At 47.2% G+C, this 21,680-nt stretch overlaps 39 non-coding genes across 39 annotated transcripts; all 39 read right to left on the bottom strand.

Moving 5' to 3' along the window:
• Nucleotides 1-519: 519 nt before the first annotated feature.
• Nucleotides 520-631, bottom strand: TRNAL-CAA (transfer RNA leucine (anticodon CAA)). Its single transcript has 2 exons — nt 594-631; nt 520-565 (listed from the first exon to the last, which is right to left on the bottom strand). It is a non-coding gene; the product is annotated as a tRNA-Leu (tRNA).
• A 293-nt stretch (nt 632-924) lies between these two features.
• Nucleotides 925-997, bottom strand: TRNAV-AAC (transfer RNA valine (anticodon AAC)). The gene has a single exon. It is a non-coding gene; the product is annotated as a tRNA-Val (tRNA).
• Nucleotides 998-1,378: 381 nt separating this feature from the next.
• Nucleotides 1,379-1,450, bottom strand: TRNAP-AGG (transfer RNA proline (anticodon AGG)). The gene has a single exon. It is a non-coding gene; the product is annotated as a tRNA-Pro (tRNA).
• A 405-nt stretch (nt 1,451-1,855) lies between these two features.
• TRNAV-UAC (transfer RNA valine (anticodon UAC)) lies at nt 1,856-1,928 on the bottom strand. Its single transcript has one exon. It is a non-coding gene; the product is annotated as a tRNA-Val (tRNA).
• A 385-nt stretch (nt 1,929-2,313) lies between these two features.
• Nucleotides 2,314-2,385, bottom strand: TRNAP-CGG (transfer RNA proline (anticodon CGG)). Its single transcript has one exon. It is a non-coding gene; the product is annotated as a tRNA-Pro (tRNA).
• Nucleotides 2,386-3,317: 932 nt separating this feature from the next.
• On the bottom strand, nt 3,318-3,429 carry TRNAL-CAA (transfer RNA leucine (anticodon CAA)). Its single transcript has 2 exons — nt 3,392-3,429; nt 3,318-3,363 (listed from the first exon to the last, which is right to left on the bottom strand). It is a non-coding gene; the product is annotated as a tRNA-Leu (tRNA).
• A 293-nt stretch (nt 3,430-3,722) lies between these two features.
• TRNAV-AAC (transfer RNA valine (anticodon AAC)) lies at nt 3,723-3,795 on the bottom strand. Its single transcript has one exon. It is a non-coding gene; the product is annotated as a tRNA-Val (tRNA).
• A 385-nt stretch (nt 3,796-4,180) lies between these two features.
• Nucleotides 4,181-4,252, bottom strand: TRNAP-AGG (transfer RNA proline (anticodon AGG)). Its single transcript has one exon. It is a non-coding gene; the product is annotated as a tRNA-Pro (tRNA).
• Nucleotides 4,253-4,657: 405 nt separating this feature from the next.
• TRNAV-UAC (transfer RNA valine (anticodon UAC)) lies at nt 4,658-4,730 on the bottom strand. Its single transcript has one exon. It is a non-coding gene; the product is annotated as a tRNA-Val (tRNA).
• Nucleotides 4,731-5,115: 385 nt separating this feature from the next.
• On the bottom strand, nt 5,116-5,187 carry TRNAP-CGG (transfer RNA proline (anticodon CGG)). The gene has a single exon. It is a non-coding gene; the product is annotated as a tRNA-Pro (tRNA).
• Nucleotides 5,188-6,119: 932 nt separating this feature from the next.
• Nucleotides 6,120-6,231, bottom strand: TRNAL-CAA (transfer RNA leucine (anticodon CAA)). The gene is made up of 2 exons: nt 6,194-6,231; nt 6,120-6,165 (listed from the first exon to the last, which is right to left on the bottom strand). It is a non-coding gene; the product is annotated as a tRNA-Leu (tRNA).
• Nucleotides 6,232-6,524: 293 nt separating this feature from the next.
• Nucleotides 6,525-6,597, bottom strand: TRNAV-AAC (transfer RNA valine (anticodon AAC)). Its single transcript has one exon. It is a non-coding gene; the product is annotated as a tRNA-Val (tRNA).
• Nucleotides 6,598-6,978: 381 nt separating this feature from the next.
• On the bottom strand, nt 6,979-7,050 carry TRNAP-AGG (transfer RNA proline (anticodon AGG)). The gene has a single exon. It is a non-coding gene; the product is annotated as a tRNA-Pro (tRNA).
• A 405-nt stretch (nt 7,051-7,455) lies between these two features.
• Nucleotides 7,456-7,528, bottom strand: TRNAV-UAC (transfer RNA valine (anticodon UAC)). The gene has a single exon. It is a non-coding gene; the product is annotated as a tRNA-Val (tRNA).
• A 385-nt stretch (nt 7,529-7,913) lies between these two features.
• Nucleotides 7,914-7,985, bottom strand: TRNAP-CGG (transfer RNA proline (anticodon CGG)). The gene has a single exon. It is a non-coding gene; the product is annotated as a tRNA-Pro (tRNA).
• Nucleotides 7,986-8,917: 932 nt separating this feature from the next.
• TRNAL-CAA (transfer RNA leucine (anticodon CAA)) lies at nt 8,918-9,029 on the bottom strand. The gene is made up of 2 exons: nt 8,992-9,029; nt 8,918-8,963 (listed from the first exon to the last, which is right to left on the bottom strand). It is a non-coding gene; the product is annotated as a tRNA-Leu (tRNA).
• A 293-nt stretch (nt 9,030-9,322) lies between these two features.
• Nucleotides 9,323-9,395, bottom strand: TRNAV-AAC (transfer RNA valine (anticodon AAC)). The gene has a single exon. It is a non-coding gene; the product is annotated as a tRNA-Val (tRNA).
• A 381-nt stretch (nt 9,396-9,776) lies between these two features.
• On the bottom strand, nt 9,777-9,848 carry TRNAP-AGG (transfer RNA proline (anticodon AGG)). Its single transcript has one exon. It is a non-coding gene; the product is annotated as a tRNA-Pro (tRNA).
• Nucleotides 9,849-10,253: 405 nt separating this feature from the next.
• Nucleotides 10,254-10,326, bottom strand: TRNAV-UAC (transfer RNA valine (anticodon UAC)). Its single transcript has one exon. It is a non-coding gene; the product is annotated as a tRNA-Val (tRNA).
• A 385-nt stretch (nt 10,327-10,711) lies between these two features.
• TRNAP-CGG (transfer RNA proline (anticodon CGG)) lies at nt 10,712-10,783 on the bottom strand. Its single transcript has one exon. It is a non-coding gene; the product is annotated as a tRNA-Pro (tRNA).
• A 932-nt stretch (nt 10,784-11,715) lies between these two features.
• Nucleotides 11,716-11,827, bottom strand: TRNAL-CAA (transfer RNA leucine (anticodon CAA)). The gene is made up of 2 exons: nt 11,790-11,827; nt 11,716-11,761 (listed from the first exon to the last, which is right to left on the bottom strand). It is a non-coding gene; the product is annotated as a tRNA-Leu (tRNA).
• Nucleotides 11,828-12,120: 293 nt separating this feature from the next.
• TRNAV-AAC (transfer RNA valine (anticodon AAC)) lies at nt 12,121-12,193 on the bottom strand. The gene has a single exon. It is a non-coding gene; the product is annotated as a tRNA-Val (tRNA).
• A 385-nt stretch (nt 12,194-12,578) lies between these two features.
• TRNAP-AGG (transfer RNA proline (anticodon AGG)) lies at nt 12,579-12,650 on the bottom strand. The gene has a single exon. It is a non-coding gene; the product is annotated as a tRNA-Pro (tRNA).
• A 405-nt stretch (nt 12,651-13,055) lies between these two features.
• Nucleotides 13,056-13,128, bottom strand: TRNAV-UAC (transfer RNA valine (anticodon UAC)). The gene has a single exon. It is a non-coding gene; the product is annotated as a tRNA-Val (tRNA).
• A 385-nt stretch (nt 13,129-13,513) lies between these two features.
• Nucleotides 13,514-13,585, bottom strand: TRNAP-CGG (transfer RNA proline (anticodon CGG)). The gene has a single exon. It is a non-coding gene; the product is annotated as a tRNA-Pro (tRNA).
• A 932-nt stretch (nt 13,586-14,517) lies between these two features.
• On the bottom strand, nt 14,518-14,629 carry TRNAL-CAA (transfer RNA leucine (anticodon CAA)). The gene is made up of 2 exons: nt 14,592-14,629; nt 14,518-14,563 (listed from the first exon to the last, which is right to left on the bottom strand). It is a non-coding gene; the product is annotated as a tRNA-Leu (tRNA).
• Nucleotides 14,630-14,922: 293 nt separating this feature from the next.
• Nucleotides 14,923-14,995, bottom strand: TRNAV-AAC (transfer RNA valine (anticodon AAC)). The gene has a single exon. It is a non-coding gene; the product is annotated as a tRNA-Val (tRNA).
• A 385-nt stretch (nt 14,996-15,380) lies between these two features.
• Nucleotides 15,381-15,452, bottom strand: TRNAP-AGG (transfer RNA proline (anticodon AGG)). Its single transcript has one exon. It is a non-coding gene; the product is annotated as a tRNA-Pro (tRNA).
• Nucleotides 15,453-15,857: 405 nt separating this feature from the next.
• Nucleotides 15,858-15,930, bottom strand: TRNAV-UAC (transfer RNA valine (anticodon UAC)). Its single transcript has one exon. It is a non-coding gene; the product is annotated as a tRNA-Val (tRNA).
• Nucleotides 15,931-16,315: 385 nt separating this feature from the next.
• TRNAP-CGG (transfer RNA proline (anticodon CGG)) lies at nt 16,316-16,387 on the bottom strand. The gene has a single exon. It is a non-coding gene; the product is annotated as a tRNA-Pro (tRNA).
• Nucleotides 16,388-17,319: 932 nt separating this feature from the next.
• Nucleotides 17,320-17,431, bottom strand: TRNAL-CAA (transfer RNA leucine (anticodon CAA)). The gene is made up of 2 exons: nt 17,394-17,431; nt 17,320-17,365 (listed from the first exon to the last, which is right to left on the bottom strand). It is a non-coding gene; the product is annotated as a tRNA-Leu (tRNA).
• A 293-nt stretch (nt 17,432-17,724) lies between these two features.
• TRNAV-AAC (transfer RNA valine (anticodon AAC)) lies at nt 17,725-17,797 on the bottom strand. Its single transcript has one exon. It is a non-coding gene; the product is annotated as a tRNA-Val (tRNA).
• Nucleotides 17,798-18,178: 381 nt separating this feature from the next.
• On the bottom strand, nt 18,179-18,250 carry TRNAP-AGG (transfer RNA proline (anticodon AGG)). The gene has a single exon. It is a non-coding gene; the product is annotated as a tRNA-Pro (tRNA).
• A 405-nt stretch (nt 18,251-18,655) lies between these two features.
• TRNAV-UAC (transfer RNA valine (anticodon UAC)) lies at nt 18,656-18,728 on the bottom strand. The gene has a single exon. It is a non-coding gene; the product is annotated as a tRNA-Val (tRNA).
• Nucleotides 18,729-19,113: 385 nt separating this feature from the next.
• On the bottom strand, nt 19,114-19,185 carry TRNAP-CGG (transfer RNA proline (anticodon CGG)). Its single transcript has one exon. It is a non-coding gene; the product is annotated as a tRNA-Pro (tRNA).
• A 932-nt stretch (nt 19,186-20,117) lies between these two features.
• Nucleotides 20,118-20,229, bottom strand: TRNAL-CAA (transfer RNA leucine (anticodon CAA)). The gene is made up of 2 exons: nt 20,192-20,229; nt 20,118-20,163 (listed from the first exon to the last, which is right to left on the bottom strand). It is a non-coding gene; the product is annotated as a tRNA-Leu (tRNA).
• Nucleotides 20,230-20,522: 293 nt separating this feature from the next.
• Nucleotides 20,523-20,595, bottom strand: TRNAV-AAC (transfer RNA valine (anticodon AAC)). The gene has a single exon. It is a non-coding gene; the product is annotated as a tRNA-Val (tRNA).
• Nucleotides 20,596-20,980: 385 nt separating this feature from the next.
• Nucleotides 20,981-21,052, bottom strand: TRNAP-AGG (transfer RNA proline (anticodon AGG)). The gene has a single exon. It is a non-coding gene; the product is annotated as a tRNA-Pro (tRNA).
• A 405-nt stretch (nt 21,053-21,457) lies between these two features.
• On the bottom strand, nt 21,458-21,530 carry TRNAV-UAC (transfer RNA valine (anticodon UAC)). The gene has a single exon. It is a non-coding gene; the product is annotated as a tRNA-Val (tRNA).
• Between the last annotated feature and the right edge of the window lie 150 nt (nt 21,531-21,680).

Raw genomic sequence — 21,680 nt, 5'->3', positions numbered from 1 at the left:
CAGAGTGGCTGACTTCCCAGTATGGCCATTGTTGGGCGAGTCTCCTCCTTTCCTCCTGCCTCAATCTAGAATTGGCTGCAAATCACAAGAGGGAGTGCAATGTCCGTGTGTAGTGCCTACTACCAGCTACCTCTCTGTCTTCCTTATGTAAATTAGAATTTTCAAGGGGGGACCATTGGCAATCTGCTCCTCCCACATAACCAGGAAGCCCTGTTGAACATGTCTGCCTGTGTTGTTGCAGGGACAGTGCCTTCTCTGCCAAAAAGGTGGCAGGAGAGCCTCACAACAAATGATGGGATCAACTGCTTATTTCGAAACCCAGCAAGGCAGTTACTGTGATGGATTGCAAATGTAATGGAAGGTGTGCCTGAGGTGTCACTTTCAGAAATACATGGAATTGTAATTGAGGGCCCAGCCTGGTGGATTTCTCTTTATTTACTACAGGTTCCCGCAAATATTGTGGTGTGTGTGGGGAATGCACTGCAAAAATTAGGAAGACTTAAGGGTGTAAAAGGGACCTGTCAGAAGTGGGATTTGAACCCACGCCTCCATGAGGAGACCAGAAGGCTCAGCATCACTGAAGATCAAGCTCTCTTGAGTCTGGCACCTTAGACCACTCGGCCATCCTGACGGCTCAGGGTGTGCTTAGTTCTGACTTTTCTGTCTGCACCTGCCAACGTTTCCACTTACAACGTTCACAGAAATGTCACAGGTGTAAAGGCCCCAACAATACAACATAGCTCACACAAAATAAAAATAGGCCCAAGAACAACCCCCAGATGATCGATGGAGATAACTTTGTTTCGTCTGCAAAGGTAAAAAAAAATTCTCGCGGCTCACTGTGTTCAAAGACCACCTCTTCTTAAACTTGCATTGAGATAATAAGGTTTTAGAGTGTGCACAAAAAAAGCATCCAATGCACAGTGTTTCTGCCCCGTCTCGAACCGGGGACCTTTCGCGTGTTAGGCGAACGTGATGACCACTACACTACAGAAACTACCTTGGTGCTTTCTACTGTTAGAGGAAAGTTTCTCTCAAGTCTTCACCCTACTTCTATTCTGCTGTATCAGCAGCGGCTCAGAATGTGCAGAACAAGTGTGAAAACCTCAGAGATATCATCCAACATGCTTGCAATTAGACGTATTCAAAACTCACTTGTGCAGGCATCGACAGGCAAATATCTGATGCCTAAATGCCAGCGAGTACAGCTTGGGAAAGCATCACCTGGGACACACTGAGACTAAGCAGGTAGGCAGATAAAGCATGGTGATCCATTTTTCTTCTGAGGTTAGAAATATGTTGTGCAACAATGCACCCAGTATAACGAGAAATAGTCATAGTGCTTTTTTAGTAGGGTTTGTATGTTTACCTCTAAAAAGGGCTCGTCCGGGATTTGAACCCGGGACCTCTCGCACCCTAAGCGAGAATCATACCCCTAGACCAACGAGCCACGCAAGAGTCACCTCTGACACGGCTCCAGGGGTTAGTGGCAGCTAGCCAGTACATGCTGCTCTGTTCTGCAATATGATTGCTGTCTTTTCCATGACCGTCATCAAACAAGAAATTAAAAAGCCTCTGTCCTTCAGACAGTTTGTTTGCTTTAAGTGTCTGCTCGTGGTGAGGACAAGAGAAGCATTTCTTCTCTCATGCCTTGCTTTCATGAAGTAGGCCCACCCTACAGAGCAAAGTGCGAGCAAGCGAATGGCGCAAGCTATCGTCACTTCTCTTTTCGAGCTGTCACTGAGGTCTCTGGAGCACACTACGTCAGGCTGGTGAGGAATAGACAGCCTCTATTATCTCAGCTTTTCTATAAAGTGAGCCAGTAAATGCAAACACTGTGAAAAACAGCAAGCTGCATTTCTGCCCGGTCTCGAAGCAGGGACCTTTCGCGTGTAAGGCGAACGTGATAACCACTACACTACAGAAACAGACACTACCTCAGGAATCTTGTTGGCGTGTATTGGGTTGGAACGCACAGACTAAGGGCCAACGTCCTTGAAGCTCAAAGTTGGGCTCTCCTTACCCGGTCTCTCTTTCTTTGGAAGACAGGAATGAGGACCACTTTTTTCCCCAAGAGGCGATTTTGAAACCATATCCTGAAATGACACTAGAAAAACTCTTTGCATGTAAAGTTCCTACACTGCTGGTCCAGCCCAGAAAAGCAGTTGCAAGGAAGTCCTGCACTCCTTTATCATGTCAAAAGTGGAAAATAGCGTGCAGGGTAAGGAACCTTCTCGACATACACAGCGTCTTATAGCATTGAAAAGAAGAAAGGCTCCTATATGACAAGCAGCCTGAAAACTTCCACAGGATGGGCTCGTCCGGGATTTGAACCCGGGACCTCTCGCACCCGAAGCGAGAATCATACCCCTAGACCAACGAGCCTGAGTGGCCAGGAGACATTTTGAACAATTACTGAAGTGTCTTTCAAAAAACAGCAGGGCTATTTGGCTCGTCTCCCTATAAGTGAGCCACACAAAGTCATGTTTTCTCTCAAGTTGTTGTTTTTTCACTCCAGCAAGGAAGGGGGCAGCCAATCTCCTATCGGCCAGTGAGCAGTAAAAAGGCACAGATGAGAACAGCAAGCACTTTCTGGCACTTGTACTCCTCTGCAAGTCCTGGACCCTTGCTCCATAGACTTCCACACCAGAAGCAATGAAGGGCCCACCATTTCTTGCGCCTGAGAAAGAGGTGTTTGATATTTGGATTCAAACGCGCTCGCTCAGCGCTCGATCAGGCTCGATCAGGCGAGATTTATATGAGTGGCTCACAGGCCTGAAACATTCACCTGGGAGACCCAGAGTGGCTGACTTCCCAGTATGGCCATTGTTGGGCGAGTCTCCTCCTTTCCTCCTGCCTCAATCTAGAATTGGCTGCAAATCACAAGAGGGAGTGCAATGTCCGTGTGTAGTGCCTACTCCCAGCTACCTCTCTGTCTTCCTTATGTAAATTAGAATTTGCAAGGGGGGACCATTGGCAATCTGCTCCTCCCACATAACCAGGAAGCCCTGTTGAACATGTCTGCCTGTGTTGTTGCAGGGACAGTGCCTTCTCTGCCAAAAAGGTGGCAGGAGAGCCTCACAACAAATGATGGGATCAACTGCTTATTTCGAAACCCAGCATGGCAGTTACTGTGATGGAGTGCAAATGTAATGGAAGGTGTGCCTGAGGTGTCCCTTTCAGAAATACATGGAATTGTGATTGAGGGCCCAGCCTGGTGGATTTCTCTTTATTTATTACAGGTTCCTGTAAATATTGTGGTGTGTCTGGGGAATGCACTGCAAACATTAGGAAGACTTAAGGGTGTAAAAGGGAACTGTCAGAAGTGGGATTTGAACCCACGCCTCCATGAGGAGACCAGAAGGCTCAGCATCACTGAAGATCAAGCTCTCTTGAGTCTGGCGCCTTAGACCACTCGGCCATCCTGACGGCTCAGGGTGTGCTTAGTTCTGACTTTTCTGTCTGCACCTGCCAACGTTTCCACTTACAACGTTCACAGCAATGTCACAGGTGTAAAGGCCCCAACAATACAACATAGCTCACACAAAATAAAAATAGGCCCAAGAACAACCCCCAGATGATCGATGGAGATAACTTTGTTTCGTCTGCAAAGGTTAAAAAAAATTCTCGCGGCTCACTGTGTTCAAAGACCACCTCTTCTTAAACTTGCATTGAGATAATAAGGTTTTAGAGTGTGCACAAAAAAAGCATCCAATGCACAGTGTTTCTGCCCGGTCTCGAACCGGGGACCTTTCGCGTGTTAGGCGAACGTGATGACCACTACACTACAGAAACTACCTTGGTGCTTTCTACTGTTAGAGGAAAGTTTCTCTCAAGTCTTCACCCTACTTCTATTCTGCTGTATCAGCAGCGGCTCAGAATATGCAGAACAAGTGTGAAAACCTCAGAGATATCATCCAACATGCTTGCAATTAGACGTATTCAAAACTCACTTGTGCAGGCATCGACAGGCAAATATTTGATGCCTAAATGCCAGCGAGTACAGCTTGGGAAAGCATCACCTGGGACACACTGAGACTAAGCAGGTAGGCAGATAAAGCATGGTGATCCATTTTTCTTCTGAGGTTAGAAATATGTTGTGCAACAATGCACCCAGTATAACGAGAAATAGTCAGGCATAGTGCTTTTTTAGTAGGGTTTGTATGTTTACCTCTAAAAAGGGCTCGTCCGGGATTTGAACCCGGGACCTCTCGCACCCTAAGCGAGAATCATACCCCTAGACCAACGAGCCACGCAAGAGTCACCTCTGACACGGCTCCAGGGGTTAGTGGCAGCTAGCCAGTACATGCTGCTCTGTTCTGCAATATGATTGCTGTCTTTTCCATGACCGTCATCAAACAAGAAATTAAAAAGCCTCTGTCCTTCAGACAGTTTGTTTGCTTTAAGTGTCTGCTCGTGGTGAGGACAAGAGAAGCATTTCTTCTCTCATGCCTTGCTTTCATGAAGTAGGCCCACCCTACAGAGCAAAGTGCGAGCAAGCGAATGGCGCAAGCTATCGTCACTTCTCTTTTCGAGCTGTCACTGAGATCTCTGGAGCACACTACGTCAGGCTGGTGAGGAATAGACAGCCTCTATTATCTCAGCTTTTCTATAAAGTGAGCCAGTAAATGCAAACACTGTGAAAAACAGCAAGCTGCATTTCTGCCCGGTCTCGAACCAGGGACCTTTCGCGTGTAAGGCGAACGTGATAACCACTACACTACAGAAACAGACACTACCTCAGGAATCTTGTTGGCGTGTATTGGGTTGGAACGCACAGACTAAGGGCCAACGTCCTTGAAGCTCAAAGTTGGGCTCTCCTTACCCGGTCTCTCTTTCTTTGGAAGACAGGAATGAGGACCACTTTTTTCCCCAAGAGGCGATTTTGAAACCATATCCTGAAATGACACTAGAAAAACTCTTTGCATGTAATGTTCCTACACTGCTGGTCCAGCCCAGAAAAGCAGTTGCAAGGAAGTCCTGCACTCCTTTATCATGTCAAAAGTGGAAAATAGCGTGCAGGGTAAGGAACCTTCTCGACATACACAGCGTCTTATAGCATTGAAAAGAAGAAAGGCTCCTATATGACAAGCAGCCTGAAAACTTCCACAGGATGGGCTCGTCCGGGATTTGAACCCGGGACCTCTCGCACCCGAAGCGAGAATCATACCCCTAGACCAACGAGCCTGAGTGGCCAGGAGACATTTTGAACAATTACTGAAGCGTCTTTCAGAAAACAGCAGGGCTATTTGGCTCGTCTCCCTATAAGTGAGCCACACAAAGTCATGTTTTCTCTCAAGTTGTTGTTTTTTCACTCCAGCAAGGAAGGGGGCAGCCAATCTCCTATCGGCCAGTGAGCAGTAAAAAGGCACAGATGAGAACAGCAAGCACTTTCTGGCACTTGTACTCCTCTGCAAGTCCTGGACCCTTGCTCCATAGACTTCCACACCAGAAGCAATGAAGGGCCCACCATTTCTTGCGCCTGAGAAAGAGGTGTTTGATATTTGGATTCAAACGCGCTCGCTCAGCGCTCGATCAGGCGAGATCAGGCGAGATTTATATGAGTGGCTCACAGGCCTGAAACATTCACCTGGGAGACCCAGAGTGGCTGACTTCCCAGTATGGCCATTGTTGGGCGAGTCTCCTCCTTTCCTCCTGCCTCAATCTAGAATTGGCTGCAAATCACAAGAGGGAGTGCAATGTCCGTGTGTAGTGCCTACTACCAGCTACCTCTCTGTCTTCCTTATGTAAATTAGAATTTTCAAGGGGGGACCATTGGCAATCTGCTCCTCCCACATAACCAGGAAGCCCTGTTGAACATGTCTGCCTGTGTTGTTGCAGGGACAGTGCCTTCTCTGCCAAAAAGGTGGCAGGAGAGCCTCACAACAAATGATGGGATCAACTGCTTATTTCGAAACCCAGCAAGGCAGTTACTGTGATGGATTGCAAATGTAATGGAAGGTGTGCCTGAGGTGTCACTTTCAGAAATACATGGAATTGTGATTGAGGGCCCAGCCTGGTGGATTTCTCTTTATTTACTACAGGTTCCCGCAAATATTGTGGTGTGTGTGGGGAATGCACTGCAAAAATTAGGAAGACTTAAGGGTGTAAAAGGGACCTGTCAGAAGTGGGATTTGAACCCACGCCTCCATGAGGAGACCAGAAGGCTCAGCATCACTGAAGATCAAGCTCTCTTGAGTCTGGCGCCTTAGACCACTCGGCCATCCTGACGGCTCAGGGTGTGCTTAGTTCTGACTTTTCTGTCTGCACCTGCCAACGTTTCCACTTACAAAGTTCACAGAAATGTCACAGGTGTAAAGGCCCCAACAATACAACATAGCTCACACAAAATAAAAATAGGCCCAAGAACAACCCCCAGATGATCGATGGAGATAACTTTGTTTCGTCTGCAAAGGTAAAAAAAAATTCTCGCGGCTCACTGTGTTCAAAGACCACCTCTTCTTAAACTTGCATTGAGATAATAAGGTTTTAGAGTGTGCACAAAAAAAGCATCCAATGCACAGTGTTTCTGCCCCGTCTCGAACCGGGGACCTTTCGCGTGTTAGGCGAACGTGATGACCACTACACTACAGAAACTACCTTGGTGCTTTCTACTGTTAGAGGAAAGTTTCTCTCAAGTCTTCACCCTACTTCTATTCTGCTGTATCAGCAGCGGCTCAGAATGTGCAGAACAAGTGTGAAAACCTCAGAGATATCATCCAACATGCTTGCAATTAGACGTATTCAAAACTCACTTGTGCAGGCATCGACAGGCAAATATCTGATGCCTAAATGCCAGCGAGTACAGCTTGGGAAAGCATCACCTGGGACACACTGAGACTAAGCAGGTAGGCAGATAAAGCATGGTGATCCATTTTTCTTCTGAGGTTAGAAATATGTTGTGCAACAATGCACCCAGTATAACGAGAAATAGTCATAGTGCTTTTTTAGTAGGGTTTGTATGTTTACCTCTAAAAAGGGCTCGTCCGGGATTTGAACCCGGGACCTCTCGCACCCTAAGCGAGAATCATACCCCTAGACCAACGAGCCACGCAAGAGTCACCTCTGACATGGCTCCAGGGGTTAGTGGCAGCTAGCCAGTACATGCTGCTCTGTTCTGCAATATGATTGCTGTCTTTTCCATGACCGTCATCAAACAAGAAATTAAAAAGCCTCTGTCCTTCAGACAGTTTGTTTGCTTTAAGTGTCTGCTCGTGGTGAGGACAAGAGAAGCATTTCTTCTCTCATGCCTTGCTTTCATGAAGTAGGCCCACCCTACAGAGCAAAGTGCGAGCAAGCGAATGGCGCAAGCTATCGTCACTTCTCTTTTCGAGCTGTCACTGAGGTCTCTGGAGCACACTACGTCAGGCTGGTGAGGAATAGACAGCCTCTATTATCTCAGCTTTTCTATAAAGTGAGCCAGTAAATGCAAACACTGTGAAAAACAGCAAGCTGCATTTCTGCCCGGTCTCGAACCAGGGACCTTTCGCGTGTAAGGCGAACGTGATAACCACTACACTACAGAAACAGACACTACCTCAGGAATCTTGTTGGCGTGTATTGGGTTGGAACGCACAGACTAAGGGCCAACGTCCTTGAAGCTCAAAGTTGGGCTCTCCTTACCCGGTCTCTCTTTCTTTGGAAGACAGGAATGAGGACCACTTTTTTCCCCAAGAGGCGATTTTGAAACCATATCCTGAAATGACACTAGAAAAACTCTTTGCATGTAATGTTCCTACACTGCTGGTCCAGCCCAGAAAAGCAGTTGCAAGGAAGTCCTGCACTCCTTTATCATGTCAAAAGTGGAAAATAGCGTGCAGGGTAAGGAACCTTCTCGACATACACAGCGTCTTATAGCATTGAAAAGAAGAAAGGCTCCTATATGACAAGCAGCATGAAAACTTCCACAGGATGGGCTCGTCCGGGATTTGAACCCGGGACCTCTCGCACCCGACGCGAGAATCATACCCCTAGACCAACGAGCCTGAGTGGCCAGGAGACATTTTGAACAATTACTGAAGCGTCTTTCAGAAAACAGCAGGGCTATTTGGCTCGTCTCCCTATAAGTGAGCCACACAAAGTCATGTTTTCTCTCAAGTTGTTGTTTTTTCACTCCAGCAAGGAAGGGGGCAGCCAATCTCCTATCGGCCAGTGAGCAGTAAAAAGGCACAGATGAGAACAGCAAGCACTTTCTGGCACTTGTACTCCTCTGCAAGTCCTGGACCCTTGCTCCATAGACTTCCACACCAGAAGCAATGAAGGGCCCACCATTTCTTGCGCCTGAGAAAGAGGTGTTTGATATTTGGATTCAAACGCGCTCGCTCAGCGCTCGATCAGGCTCGATCAGGCGAGATTTATATGAGTGGCTCACAGGCCTGAAACATTCACCTGGGAGACCCAGAGTGGCTGACTTCCCAGTATGGCCATTGTTGGGCGAGTCTCCTCCTTTCCTCCTGCCTCAATCTAGAATTGGCTGCAAATCACAAGAGGGAGTGCAATGTCCGTGTGTAGTGCCTACTACCAGCTACCTCTCTGTCTTCCTTATGTAAATTAGAATTTTCAAGGGGGGACCATTGGCAATCTGCTCCTCCCACATAACCAGGAAGCCCTGTTGAACATGTCTGCCTGTGTTGTTGCAGGGACAGTGCCTTCTCTGCCAAAAAGGTGGCAGGAGAGCCTCACAACAAATGATGGGATCAACTGCTTATTTCGAAACCCAGCAAGGCAGTTACTGTGATGGATTGCAAATGTAATGGAAGGTGTGCCTGAGGTGTCACTTTCAGAAATACATGGAATTGTAATTGAGGGCCCAGCCTGGTGGATTTCTCTTTATTTACTACAGGTTCCCGCAAATATTGTGGTGTGTGTGGGGAATGCACTGCAAAAATTAGGAAGACTTAAGGGTGTAAAAGGGACCTGTCAGAAGTGGGATTTGAACCCACGCCTCCATGAGGAGACCAGAAGGCTCAGCATCACTGAAGATCAAGCTCTCTTGGGTCTGGCGCCTTAGACCACTCGGCCATCCTGACGGCTCAGGGTGTGCTTAGTTCTGACTTTTCTGTCTGCACCTGCCAACGTTTCCACTTACAACGTTCACAGAAATGTCACAGGTGTAAAGGCCCCAACAATACAACATAGCTCACACAAAATAAAAATAGGCCCAAGAACAACCCCCAGATGATCGATGGAGATAACTTTGTTTCGTCTGCAAAGGTAAAAAAAAATTCTCGCGGCTCACTGTGTTCAAAGACCACCTCTTCTTAAACTTGCATTGAGATAATAAGGTTTTAGAGTGTGCACAAAAAAAGCATCCAATGCACAGTGTTTCTGCCCCGTCTCGAACCGGGGACCTTTCGCGTGTTAGGCGAACATGATGACCACTACACTACAGAAACTACCTTGGTGCTTTCTACTGTTAGAGGAAAGTTTCTCTCAAGTCTTCACCCTACTTCTATTCTGCTGTATCAGCAGCGGCTCAGAATGTGCAGAACAAGTGTGAAAACCTCAGAGATATCATCCAACATGCTTGCAATTAGACGTATTCAAAACTCACTTGTGCAGGCATCGACAGGCAAATATCTGATGCCTAAATGCCAGCGAGTACAGCTTGGGAAAGCATCACCTGGGACACACTGAGACTAAGCAGGTAGGCAGATAAAGCATGGTGATCCATTTTTCTTCTGAGGTTAGAAATATGTTGTGCAACAATGCACCCAGTATAACGAGAAATAGTCATAGTGCTTTTTTAGTAGGGTTTGTATGTTTACCTCTAAAAAGGGCTCGTCCGGGATTTGAACCCGGGACCTCTCGCACCCTAAGCGAGAATCATACCCCTAGACCAACGAGCCACGCAAGAGTCACCTCTGACACGGCTCCAGGGGTTAGTGGCAGCTAGCCAGTACATGCTGCTCTGTTCTGCAATATGATTGCTGTCTTTTCCATGACCGTCATCAAACAAGAAATTAAAAAGCCTCTGTCCTTCAGACAGTTTGTTTGCTTTAAGTGTCTGCTCGTGGTGAGGACAAGAGAAGCATTTCTTCTCTCATGCCTTGCTTTCATGAAGTAGGCCCACCCTACAGAGCAAAGTGCGAGCAAGCGAATGGCGCAAGCTATCGTCACTTCTCTTTTCGAGCTGTCACTGAGGTCTCTGGAGCACACTACGTCAGGCTGGTGAGGAATAGACAGCCTCTATTATCTCAGCTTTTCTATAAAGTGAGCCAGTAAATGCAAACACTGTGAAAAACAGCAAGCTGCATTTCTGCCCGGTCTCGAAGCAGGGACCTTTCGCGTGTAAGGCGAACGTGATAACCACTACACTACAGAAACAGACACTACCTCAGGAATCTTGTTGGCGTGTATTGGGTTGGAACGCACAGACTAAGGGCCAACGTCCTTGAAGCTCAAAGTTGGGCTCTCCTTACCCGGTCTCTCTTTCTTTGGAAGACAGGAATGAGGACCACTTTTTTCCCCAAGAGGCGATTTTGAAACCATATCCTGAAATGACACTAGAAAAACTCTTTGCATGTAATGTTCCTACACTGCTGGTCCAGCCCAGAAAAGCAGTTGCAAGGAAGTCCTGCACTCCTTTATCATGTCAAAAGTGGAAAATAGCGTGCAGGGTAAGGAACCTTCTCGACATACACAGCGTCTTATAGCATTGAAAAGAAGAAAGGCTCCTATATGACAAGCAGCCTGAAAACTTCCACAGGATGGGCTCGTCCGGGATTTGAACCCGGGACCTCTCGCACCCGAAGCGAGAATCATACCCCTAGACCAACGAGCCTGAGTGGCCAGGAGACATTTTGAACAATTACTGAAGTGTCTTTCAAAAAACAGCAGGGCTATTTGGCTCGTCTCCCTATAAGTGAGCCACACAAAGTCATGTTTTCTCTCAAGTTGTTGTTTTTTCACTCCAGCAAGGAAGGGGGCAGCCAATCTCCTATCGGCCAGTGAGCAGTAAAAAGGCACAGATGAGAACAGCAAGCACTTTCTGGCACTTGTACTCCTCTGCAAGTCCTGGACCCTTGCTCCATAGACTTCCACACCAGAAGCAATGAAGGGCCCACCATTTCTTGCGCCTGAGAAAGAGGTGTTTGATATTTGGATTCAAACGCGCTCGCTCAGCGCTCGATCAGGCTCGATCAGGCGAGATTTATATGAGTGGCTCACAGGCCTGAAACATTCACCTGGGAGACCCAGAGTGGCTGACTTCCCAGTATGGCCATTGTTGGGCGAGTCTCCTCCTTTCCTCCTGCCTCAATCTAGAATTGGCTGCAAATCACAAGAGGGAGTGCAATGTCCGTGTGTAGTGCCTACTACCAGCTACCTCTCTGTCTTCCTTATGTAAATTAGAATTTTCAAGGGGGGACCATTGGCAATCTGCTCCTCCCACATAACCAGGAAGCCCTGTTGAACATGTCTGCCTGTGTTGTTGCAGGGACAGTGCCTTCTCTGCCAAAAAGGTGGCAGGAGAGCCTCACAACAAATGATGGGATCAACTGCTTATTTCGAAACCCAGCAAGGCAGTTACTGTGATGGAGTGCAAATGTAATGGAAGGTGTGCCTGAGGTGTCCCTTTCAGAAATACATGGAATTGTGATTGAGGGCCCAGCCTGGTGGATTTCTCTTTATTTATTACAGGTTCCTGTAAATATTGTGGTGTGTCTGGGGAATGCACTGCAAACATTAGGAAGACTTAAGGGTGTAAAAGGGAACTGTCAGAAGTGGGATTTGAACCCACGCCTCCATGAGGAGACCAGAAGGCTCAGCATCACTGAAGATCAAGCTCTCTTGAGTCTGGCGCCTTAGACCACTCGGCCATCCTGACGGCTCAGGGTGTGCTTAGTTCTGACTTTTCTGTCTGCACCTGCCAACGTTTCCACTTACAACGTTCACAGCAATGTCACAGGTGTAAAGGCCCCAACAATACAACATAGCTCACACAAAATAAAAATAGGCACAAGAACAACCCCCAGATGATCGATGGAGATAACTTTGTTTCGTCTGCAAAGGTTAAAAAAAATTCTCGCGGCTCACTGTGTTCAAAGACCACCTCTTCTTAAACTTGCATTGAGATAATAAGGTTTTAGAGTGTGCACAAAAAAAGCATCCAATGCACAGTGTTTCTGCCCCGTCTCGAACCGGGGACCTTTCGCGTGTTAGGCGAACGTGATGACCACTACACTACAGAAACTACCTTGGTGCTTTCTACTGTTAGAGGAAAGTTTCTCTCAAGTCTTCACCCTACTTCTATTCTGCTGTATCAGCAGCGGCTCAGAATATGCAGAACAAGTGTGAAAACCTCAGAGATATCATCCAACATGCTTGCAATTAGACGTATTCAAAACTCACTTGTGCAGGCATCGACAGGCAAATATTTGATGCCTAAATGCCAGCGAGTACAGCTTGGGAAAGCATCACCTGGGACACACTGAGACTAAGCAGGTAGGCAGATAAAGCATGGTGATCCATTTTTCTTCTGAGGTTAGAAATATGTTGTGCAACAATGCACCCAGTATAACGAGAAATAGTCAGGCATAGTGCTTTTTTAGTAGGGTTTGTATGTTTACCTCTAAAAAGGGCTCGTCCGGGATTTGAACCCGGGACCTCTCGCACCCTAAGCGAGAATCATACCCCTAGACCAACGAGCCACGCAAGAGTCACCTCTGACACGGCTCCAGGGGTTAGTGGCAGCTAGCCAGTACATGCTGCTCTGTTCTGCAATATGATTGCTGTCTTTTCCATGACCGTCATCAAACAAGAAATTAAAAAGCCTCTGTCCTTCAGACAGTTTGTTTGCTTTAAGTGTCTGCTCGTGGTGAGGACAAGAGAAGCATTTCTTCTCTCATGCCTTGCTTTCATGAAGTAGGCCCACCCTACAGAGCAAAGTGCGAGCAAGCGAATGGCGCAAGCTATCGTCACTTCTCTTTTCGAGCTGTCACTGAGATCTCTGGAGCACACTACGTCAGGCTGGTGAGGAATAGACAGCCTCTATTATCTCAGCTTTTCTATAAAGTGAGCCAGTAAATGCAAACACTGTGAAAAACAGCAAGCTGCATTTCTGCCCGGTCTCGAACCAGGGACCTTTCGCGTGTAAGGCGAACGTGATAACCACTACACTACAGAAACAGACACTACCTCAGGAATCTTGTTGGCGTGTATTGGGTTGGAACGCACAGACTAAGGGCCAACGTCCTTGAAGCTCAAAGTTGGGCTCTCCTTACCCGGTCTCTCTTTCTTTGGAAGACAGGAATGAGGACCACTTTTTTCCCCAAGAGGCGATTTTGAAACCATATCCTGAAATGACACTAGAAAAACTCTTTGCATGTAATGTTCCTACACTGCTGGTCCAGCCCAGAAAAGCAGTTGCAAGGAAGTCCTGCACTCCTTTATCATGTCAAAAGTGGAAAATAGCGTGCAGGGTAAGGAACCTTCTCGACATACACAGCGTCTTATAGCATTGAAAAGAAGAAAGGCTCCTATATGACAAGCAGCCTGAAAACTTCCACAGGATGGGCTCGTCCGGGATTTGAACCCGGGACCTCTCGCACCCGAAGCGAGAATCATACCCCTAGACCAACGAGCCTGAGTGGCCAGGAGACATTTTGAACAATTACTGAAGTGTCTTTCAAAAAACAGCAGGGCTATTTGGCTCGTCTCCCTATAAGTGAGCCACACAAAGTCATGTTTTCTCTCAAGTTGTTGTTTTTTCACTCCAGCAAGGAAGGGGGCAGCCAATCTCCTATCGGCCAGTGAGCAGTAAAAAGGCACAGATGAGAACAGCAAGCACTTTCTGGCACTTGTACTCCTCTGCAAGTCCTGGACCCTTGCTCCATAGACTTCCACACCAGAAGCAATGAAGGGCCCACCATTTCTTGCGCCTGAGAAAGAGGTGTTTGATATTTGGATTCAAACGCGCTCGCTCAGCGCTCGATCAGGCTCGATCAGGCGAGATTTATATGAGTGGCTCACAGGCCTGAAACATTCACCTGGGAGACCCAGAGTGGCTGACTTCCCAGTATGGCCATTGTTGGGCGAGTCTCCTCCTTTCCTACTGCCTCAATCTAGAATTGGCTGCAAATCACAAGAGGGAGTGCAATGTCCGTGTGTAGTGCCTACTCCCAGCTACCTCTCTGTCTTCCTTATGTAAATTAGAATTTGCAAGGGGGGACCATTGGCAATCTGCTCCTCCCACATAACCAGGAAGCCCTGTTGAACATGTCTGCCTGTGTTGTTGCAGGGACAGTGCCTTCTCTGCCAAAAAGGTGGCAGGAGAGCCTCACAACAAATGATGGGATCAACTGCTTATTTCGAAACCCAGCATGGCAGTTACTGTGATGGAGTGCAAATGTAATGGAAGGTGTGCCTGAGGTGTCCCTTTCAGAAATACATGGAATTGTGATTGAGGGCCCAGCCTGGTGGATTTCTCTTTATTTATTACAGGTTCCTGTAAATATTGTGGTGTGTCTGGGGAATGCACTGCAAACATTAGGAAGACTTAAGGGTGTAAAAGTGAACTGTCAGAAGTGGGATTTGAACCCACGCCTCCATGAGGAGACCAGAAGGCTCAGCATCACTGAAGATCAAGCTCTCTTGAGTCTGGCGCCTTAGACCACTCGGCCATCCTGACGGCTCAGGGTGTGCTTAGTTCTGACTTTTCTGTCTGCACCTGCCAACGTTTCCACTTACAACGTTCACAGCAATGTCACAGGTGTAAAGGCCCCAACAATACAACATAGCTCACACAAAATAAAAATAGGCACAAGAACAACCCCCAGATGATCGATGGAGATAACTTTGTTTCGTCTGCAAAGGTTAAAAAAAATTCTCGCGGCTCACTGTGTTCAAAGACCACCTCTTCTTAAACTTGCATTGAGATAATAAGGTTTTAGAGTGTGCACAAAAAAAGCATCCAATGCACAGTGTTTCTGCCTGGTCTCGAACCGGGGACCTTTCGCGTGTTAGGCGAACGTGATGACCACTACACTACAGAAACTACCTTGGTGCTTTCTACTGTTAGAGGAAAGTTTCTCTCAAGTCTTCACCCTACTTCTATTCTGCTGTATCAGCAGCGGCTCAGAATATGCAGAACAAGTGTGAAAACCTCAGAGATATCATCCAACATGCTTGCAATTAGACGTATTCAAAACTCACTTGTGCAGGCATCGACAGGCAAATATTTGATGCCTAAATGCCAGCGAGTACAGCTTGGGAAAGCATCACCTGGGACACACTGAGACTAAGCAGGTAGGCAGATAAAGCATGGTGATCCATTTTTCTTCTGAGGTTAGAAATATGTTGTGCAACAATGCACCCAGTATAACGAGAAATAGTCAGGCATAGTGCTTTTTTAGTAGGGTTTGTATGTTTACCTCTAAAAAGGGCTCGTCCGGGATTTGAACCCGGGACCTCTCGCACCCTAAGCGAGAATCATACCCCTAGACCAACGAGCCACGCAAGAGTCACCTCTGACACGGCTCCAGGGGTTAGTGGCAGCTAGCCAGTACATGCTGCTCTGTTCTGCAATATGATTGCTGTCTTTTCCATGACCGTCATCAAACAAGAAATTAAAAAGCCTCTGTCCTTCAGACAGTTTGTTTGCTTTAAGTGTCTGCTCGTGGTGAGGACAAGAGAAGCATTTCTTCTCTCATGCCTTGCTTTCATGAAGTAGGCCCACCCTACAGAGCAAAGTGCGAGCAAGCGAATGGCGCAAGCTATCGTCACTTCTCTTTTCGAGCTGTCACTGAGATCTCTGGAGCACACTACGTCAGGCTGGTGAGGAATAGACAGCCTCTATTATCTCAGCTTTTCTATAAAGTGAGCCAGTAAATGCAAACACTGTGAAAAACAGCAAGCTGCATTTCTGCCCGGTCTCGAACCAGGGACCTTTCGCGTGTAAGGCGAACGTGATAACCACTACACTACAGAAACAGACACTACCTCAGGAATCTTGTTGGCGTGTATTGGGTTGGAACGCACAGACTAAGGGCCAACGTCCTTGAAGCTCAAAGTTGGGCTCTCCTTACCCGGTCTCTCTTTCTTTGGAAGACAGGAATGAGGACCACTTTTTTCCCCAAGAGGCGATTTTGAAACCATATCCTGAAATGACACTAGAAAAACTCTTTGCATGTAATGTTCCTACACTGCTGGTCCAGCCCAGAAAAGCAGTTGCAAGGAAGTCCTGCACTCCTTTATCATGTCAAAAGTGGAAAATAGCGTGCAGGGTAAGGAACCTTCTCGACATACACAGCGTCTTATAGCATTGAAAAGAAGAAAGGCTCCTATATGACAAGCAGCCTGAAAACTTCCACAGGATGGGCTCGTCCGGGATTTGAACCCGGGACCTCTCGCACCCGAAGCGAGAATCATACCCCTAGACCAACGAGCCTGAGTGGCCAGGAGACATTTTGAACAATTACTGAAGCGTCTTTCAGAAAACAGCAGGGCTATTTGGCTCGTCTCCCTATAAGTGAGCCACACAAAGTCATGTTTTCTCTCAAGTTGTTGTTTTTTCACTCCAGCAAGGAAGGGGGCAGCCAATCTCCTATTTGCCAGTGAGCAGTAAAAAGGCACAGATGAGAACAGCAAGCACTTTCTGGCACTTGTACTCCTCTGCAAGTCCTGGACCCTTGCTCCATAGACTTCCACACCAGAAGCAATGAAGGGCCCACCATTTCTTGCGCCTGAGAAAGAGGTGTTTGATATTTGGATTCAAACGCGCTCGCTCAGCGCTCGATCAGGCGAGATCAGGCGAGATTTATATGAGTGGCTCACAGGCCTGAAACATTCACCTGGGAGACCCAGAGTGGCTGACTTCCCAGTATGGCCATTGTTGGGCGAGTCTCCTCCTTTCCTCCTGCCTCAATCTAGAATTGGCTGCAAATCACAAGAGGGAGTGCAATGTCCGTGTGTAGTGCCTACTACCAGCTACCTCTCTGTCTTCCTTATGTAAATTAGAATTTTCAAGGGGGGACCATTGGCAATCTGCTCCTCCCACATAACCAGGAAGCCCTGTTGAACATGTCTGCCTGTGTTGTTGCAGGGACAGTGCCTTCTCTGCCAAAAAGGTGGCAGGAGAGCCTCACAACAAATGATGGGATCAACTGCTTATTTCGAAACCCAGCAAGGCAGTTACTGTGATGGATTGCAAATGTAATGGAAGGTGTGCCTGAGGTGTCACTTTCAGAAATACATGGAATTGTGATTGAGGGCCCAGCCTGGTGGATTTCTCTTTATTTACTACAGGTTCCCGCAAATATTGTGGTGTGTGTGGGGAATGCACTGCAAAAATTAGGAAGACTTAAGGGTGTAAAAGGGACCTGTCAGAAGTGGGATTTGAACCCACGCCTCCATGAGGAGACCAGAAGGCTCAGCATCACTGAAGATCAAGCTCTCTTGAGTCTGGCGCCTTAGACCACTCGGCCATCCTGACGGCTCAGGGTGTGCTTAGTTCTGACTTTTCTGTCTGCACCTGCCAACGTTTCCACTTACAAAGTTCACAGAAATGTCACAGGTGTAAAGGCCCCAACAATACAACATAGCTCACACAAAATAAAAATAGGCCCAAGAACAACCCCCAGATGATCGATGGAGATAACTTTGTTTCGTCTGCAAAGGTAAAAAAAAATTCTCGCGGCTCACTGTGTTCAAAGACCACCTCTTCTTAAACTTGCATTGAGATAATAAGGTTTTAGAGTGTGCACAAAAAAAGCATCCAATGCACAGTGTTTCTGCCCCGTCTCGAACCGGGGACCTTTCGCGTGTTAGGCGAACGTGATGACCACTACACTACAGAAACTACCTTGGTGCTTTCTACTGTTAGAGGAAAGTTTCTCTCAAGTCTTCACCCTACTTCTATTCTGCTGTATCAGCAGCGGCTCAGAATGTGCAGAACAAGTGTGAAAACCTCAGAGATATCATCCAACATGCTTGCAATTAGACGTATTCAAAACTCACTTGTGCAGGCATCGACAGGCAAATATCTGATGCCTAAATGCCAGCGAGTACAGCTTGGGAAAGCATGACCTGGGACACACTGAGACTAAGCAGGTAGGCAGATAAAGCATGGTGATCCATTTTTCTTCTGAGGTTAGAAATATGTTGTGCAACAATGCACCCAGTATAACGAGAAATAGTCATAGTGCTTTTTTAGTAGGGTTTGTATGTTTACCTCTAAAAAGGGCTCGTCCGGGATTTGAACCCGGGACCTCTCGCACCCTAAGCGAGAATCATACCCCTAGACCAACGAGCCACGCAAGAGTCACCTCTGACATGGCTCCAGGGGTTAGTGGCAGCTAGCCAGTACATGCTGCTCTGTTCTGCAATATGATTGCTGTCTTTTCCATGACCGTCATCAAACAAGAAATTAAAAAGCCTCTGTCCTTCAGACAGTTTGTTTGCTTTAAGTGTCTGCTCGTGGTGAGGACAAGAGAAGCATTTCTTCTCTCATGCCTTGCTTTCATGAAGTAGGCCCACCCTACAGAGCAAAGTGCGAGCAAGCGAATGGCGCAAGCTATCGTCACTTCTCTTTTCGAGCTGTCACTGAGGTCTCTGGAGCACACTACGTCAGGCTGGTGAGGAATAGACAGCCTCTATTATCTCAGCTTTTCTATAAAGTGAGCCAGTAAATGCAAACACTGTGAAAAACAGCAAGCTGCATTTCTGCCCGGTCTCGAACCAGGGACCTTTCGCGTGTAAGGCGAACGTGATAACCACTACACTACAGAAACAGACACTACCTCAGGAATCTTGTTGGCGTGTATTGGGTTGGAACGCACAGACTAAGGGCCAACGTCCTTGAAGCTCAAAGTTGGGCTCTCCTTACCCGGTCTCTCTTTCTTTGGAAGACAGGAATGAGGACCACTTTTTTCCCCAAGAGGCGATTTTGAAACCATATCCTGAAATGACACTAGAAAAACTCTTTGCATGTAATGTTCCTACACTGCTGGTCCAGCCCAGAAAAGCAGTTGCAAGGAAGTCCTGCACTCCTTTATCATGTCAAAAGTGGAAAATAGCGTGCAGGGTAAGGAACCTTCTCGACATACACAGCGTCTTATAGCATTGAAAAGAAGAAAGGCTCCTATATGACAAGCAGCATGAAAACTTCCACAGGATGGGCTCGTCCGGGATTTGAACCCGGGACCTCTCGCACCCGAAGCGAGAATCATACCCCTAGACCAACGAGCCTGAGTGGCCAGGAGACATTTTGAACAATTACTGAAGCGTCTTTCAGAAAACAGCAGGGCTATTTGGCTCGTCTCCCTATAAGTGAGCCACACAAAGTCATGTTTTCTCTCAAGTTGTTGTTTTTTCACTCCAGCAAGGAAGGGGGCAGCCAATCTCCTATCGGCCAGTGAGCAGTAAAAAGGCACAGATGAGAACAGCAAGCACTTTCTGGCACTTGTACTCCTCTGCAAGTCCTGGACCCTTGCTCCATAGACTTCCACACCAGAAGCAATGAAGGGCCCACCATTTCTTGCGCCTGAGAAAGAGGTGTTTGATATTTGGATTCAAACGCGCTCGCTCAGCGCTCGATCAGGCTCGATCAGGCGAGATTTATATGAGTGGCTCACAGGCCTGAAACATTCACCTGGGAGACCCAGAGTGGCTGACTTCCCAGTATGGCCATTGTTGGGCGAGTCTCCTCCTTTCCTCCTGCCTCAATCTAGAATTGGCTGCAAATCACAAGAGGGAGTGCAATGTCCGTGTGTAGTGCCTACTACCAGCTACCTCTCTGTCTTCCTTATGTAAATTAGAATTTTCAAGGGGGGACCATTGGCAATCTGCTCCTCCCACATAACCAGGAAGCCCTGTTGAACATGTCTGCCTGTGTTGTTGCAGGGACAGTGCCTTCTCTGCCAAAAAGGTGGCAGGAGAGCCTCACAACAAATGATGGGATCAACTGCTTATTTCGAAACCCAGCAAGGCAGTTACTGTGATGGATTGCAAATGTAATGGAAGGTGTGCCTGAGGTGTCACTTTCAGAAATACATGGAATTGTAATTGAGGGCCCAGCCTGGTGGATTTCTCTTTATTTACTACAGGTTCCCGCAAATATTGTGGTGTGTGTGGGGAATGCACTGCAAAAATTAGGAAGACTTAAGGGTGTAAAAGGGACCTGTCAGAAGTGGGATTTGAACCCACGCCTCCATGAGGAGACCAGAAGGCTCAGCATCACTGAAGATCAAGCTCTCTTGAGTCTGGCGCCTTAGACCACTTGGCCATCCTGACGGCTCAGGGTGTGCTTAGTTCTGACTTTTCTGTCTGCACCTGCCAACGTTTCCACTTACAACGTTCACAGAAATGTCACAGGTGTAAAGGCCCCAACAATACAACATAGCTCACACAAAATAAAAATAGGCCCAAGAACAACCCCCAGATGATCGATGGAGATAACTTTGTTTCGTCTGCAAAGGTAAAAAAAAATTCTCGCGGCTCACTGTGTTCAAAGACCACCTCTTCTTAAACTTGCATTGAGATAATAAGGTTTTAGAGTGTGCACAAAAAAAGCATCCAATGCACAGTGTTTCTGCCCCGTCTCGAACCGGGGACCTTTCGCGTGTTAGGCGAACGTGATGACCACTACACTACAGACACTACCTTGGTGCTTTCTACTGTTAGAGGAAAGTTTCTCTCAAGTCTTCACCCTACTTCTATTCTGCTGTATCAGCAGCGGCTCAGAATATGCAGAACAAGTGTGAAAACCTCAGAGATATCATCCAACATGCTTGCAATTAGACGTATTCAAAACTCACTTGTGCAGGCATCGACAGGCAAATATCTGATGCCTAAATGCCAGCGAGTACAGCTTGGGAAAGCATCACCTGGGACACACTGAGACTAAGCAGGTAGGCAGATAAAGCATGGTGATCCATTTTTCTTCTGAGGTTAGAAATATGTTGTGCAACAATGCACCCAGTATAACGAGAAATAGTCAGGCATAGTGCTTTTTTAGTAGGGTTTGTATGTTTACCTCTAAAAAGGGCTCGTCCGGGATTTGAACCCGGGACCTCTCGCACCCTAAGCGAGAATCATACCCCTAGACCAACGAGCCACGCAAGAGTCACCTCTGACACGGCTCCAGGGGTTAGTGGCAGCTAGCCAGTACATGCTGCTCTGTTCTGCAATATGATTGCTGTCTTTTCCATGACCGTCATCAAACAAGAAATTAAAAAGCCTCTGTCCTTCAGACAGTTTGTTTGCTTTAAGTGTCTGCTCGTGGTGAGGACAAGAGAAGCATTTCTTCTCTCATGCCTTGCTTTCATGAAGTAGGCCCACCCTACAGAGCAAAGTGCGAGCAAGCGAATGGCGCAAGCTATCGTCACTTCTCTTTTCGAGCTGTCACTGAGATCTCTGGAGCACACTACGTCAGGCTGGTGAGGAATAGACAGCCTCTATTATCTCAGCTTTTCTATAAAGTGAGCCAGTAAATGCAAACACTGTGAAAAACAGCAAGCTGCATTTCTGCCCGGTCTCGAACCAGGGACCTTTCGCGTGTAAGGCGAACGTGATAACCACTACACTACAGAAACAGACACTACCTCAGGAATCTTGTTGGCGTGTATTGGGTTGGAACGCACAGACTAAGGGCCAACGTCCTTGAAGCTCAAAGTTGGGCTCTCCTTACCCGGTCTCTCTTTCTTTGGAAGACAGGAATGAGGACCACTTTTTTCCCCAAGAGG

This window comes from Lissotriton vulgaris, chromosome 10 (assembly GCF_964263255.1).
Source record: "Lissotriton vulgaris chromosome 10, aLisVul1.2, whole genome shotgun sequence".
NCBI lineage: Eukaryota > Metazoa > Chordata > Amphibia > Caudata > Salamandridae > Lissotriton > Lissotriton vulgaris.
The sequence above is the reverse complement of the archived record's forward strand: the minus strand, read 5'-3'. Positions and strand labels throughout refer to the sequence as shown.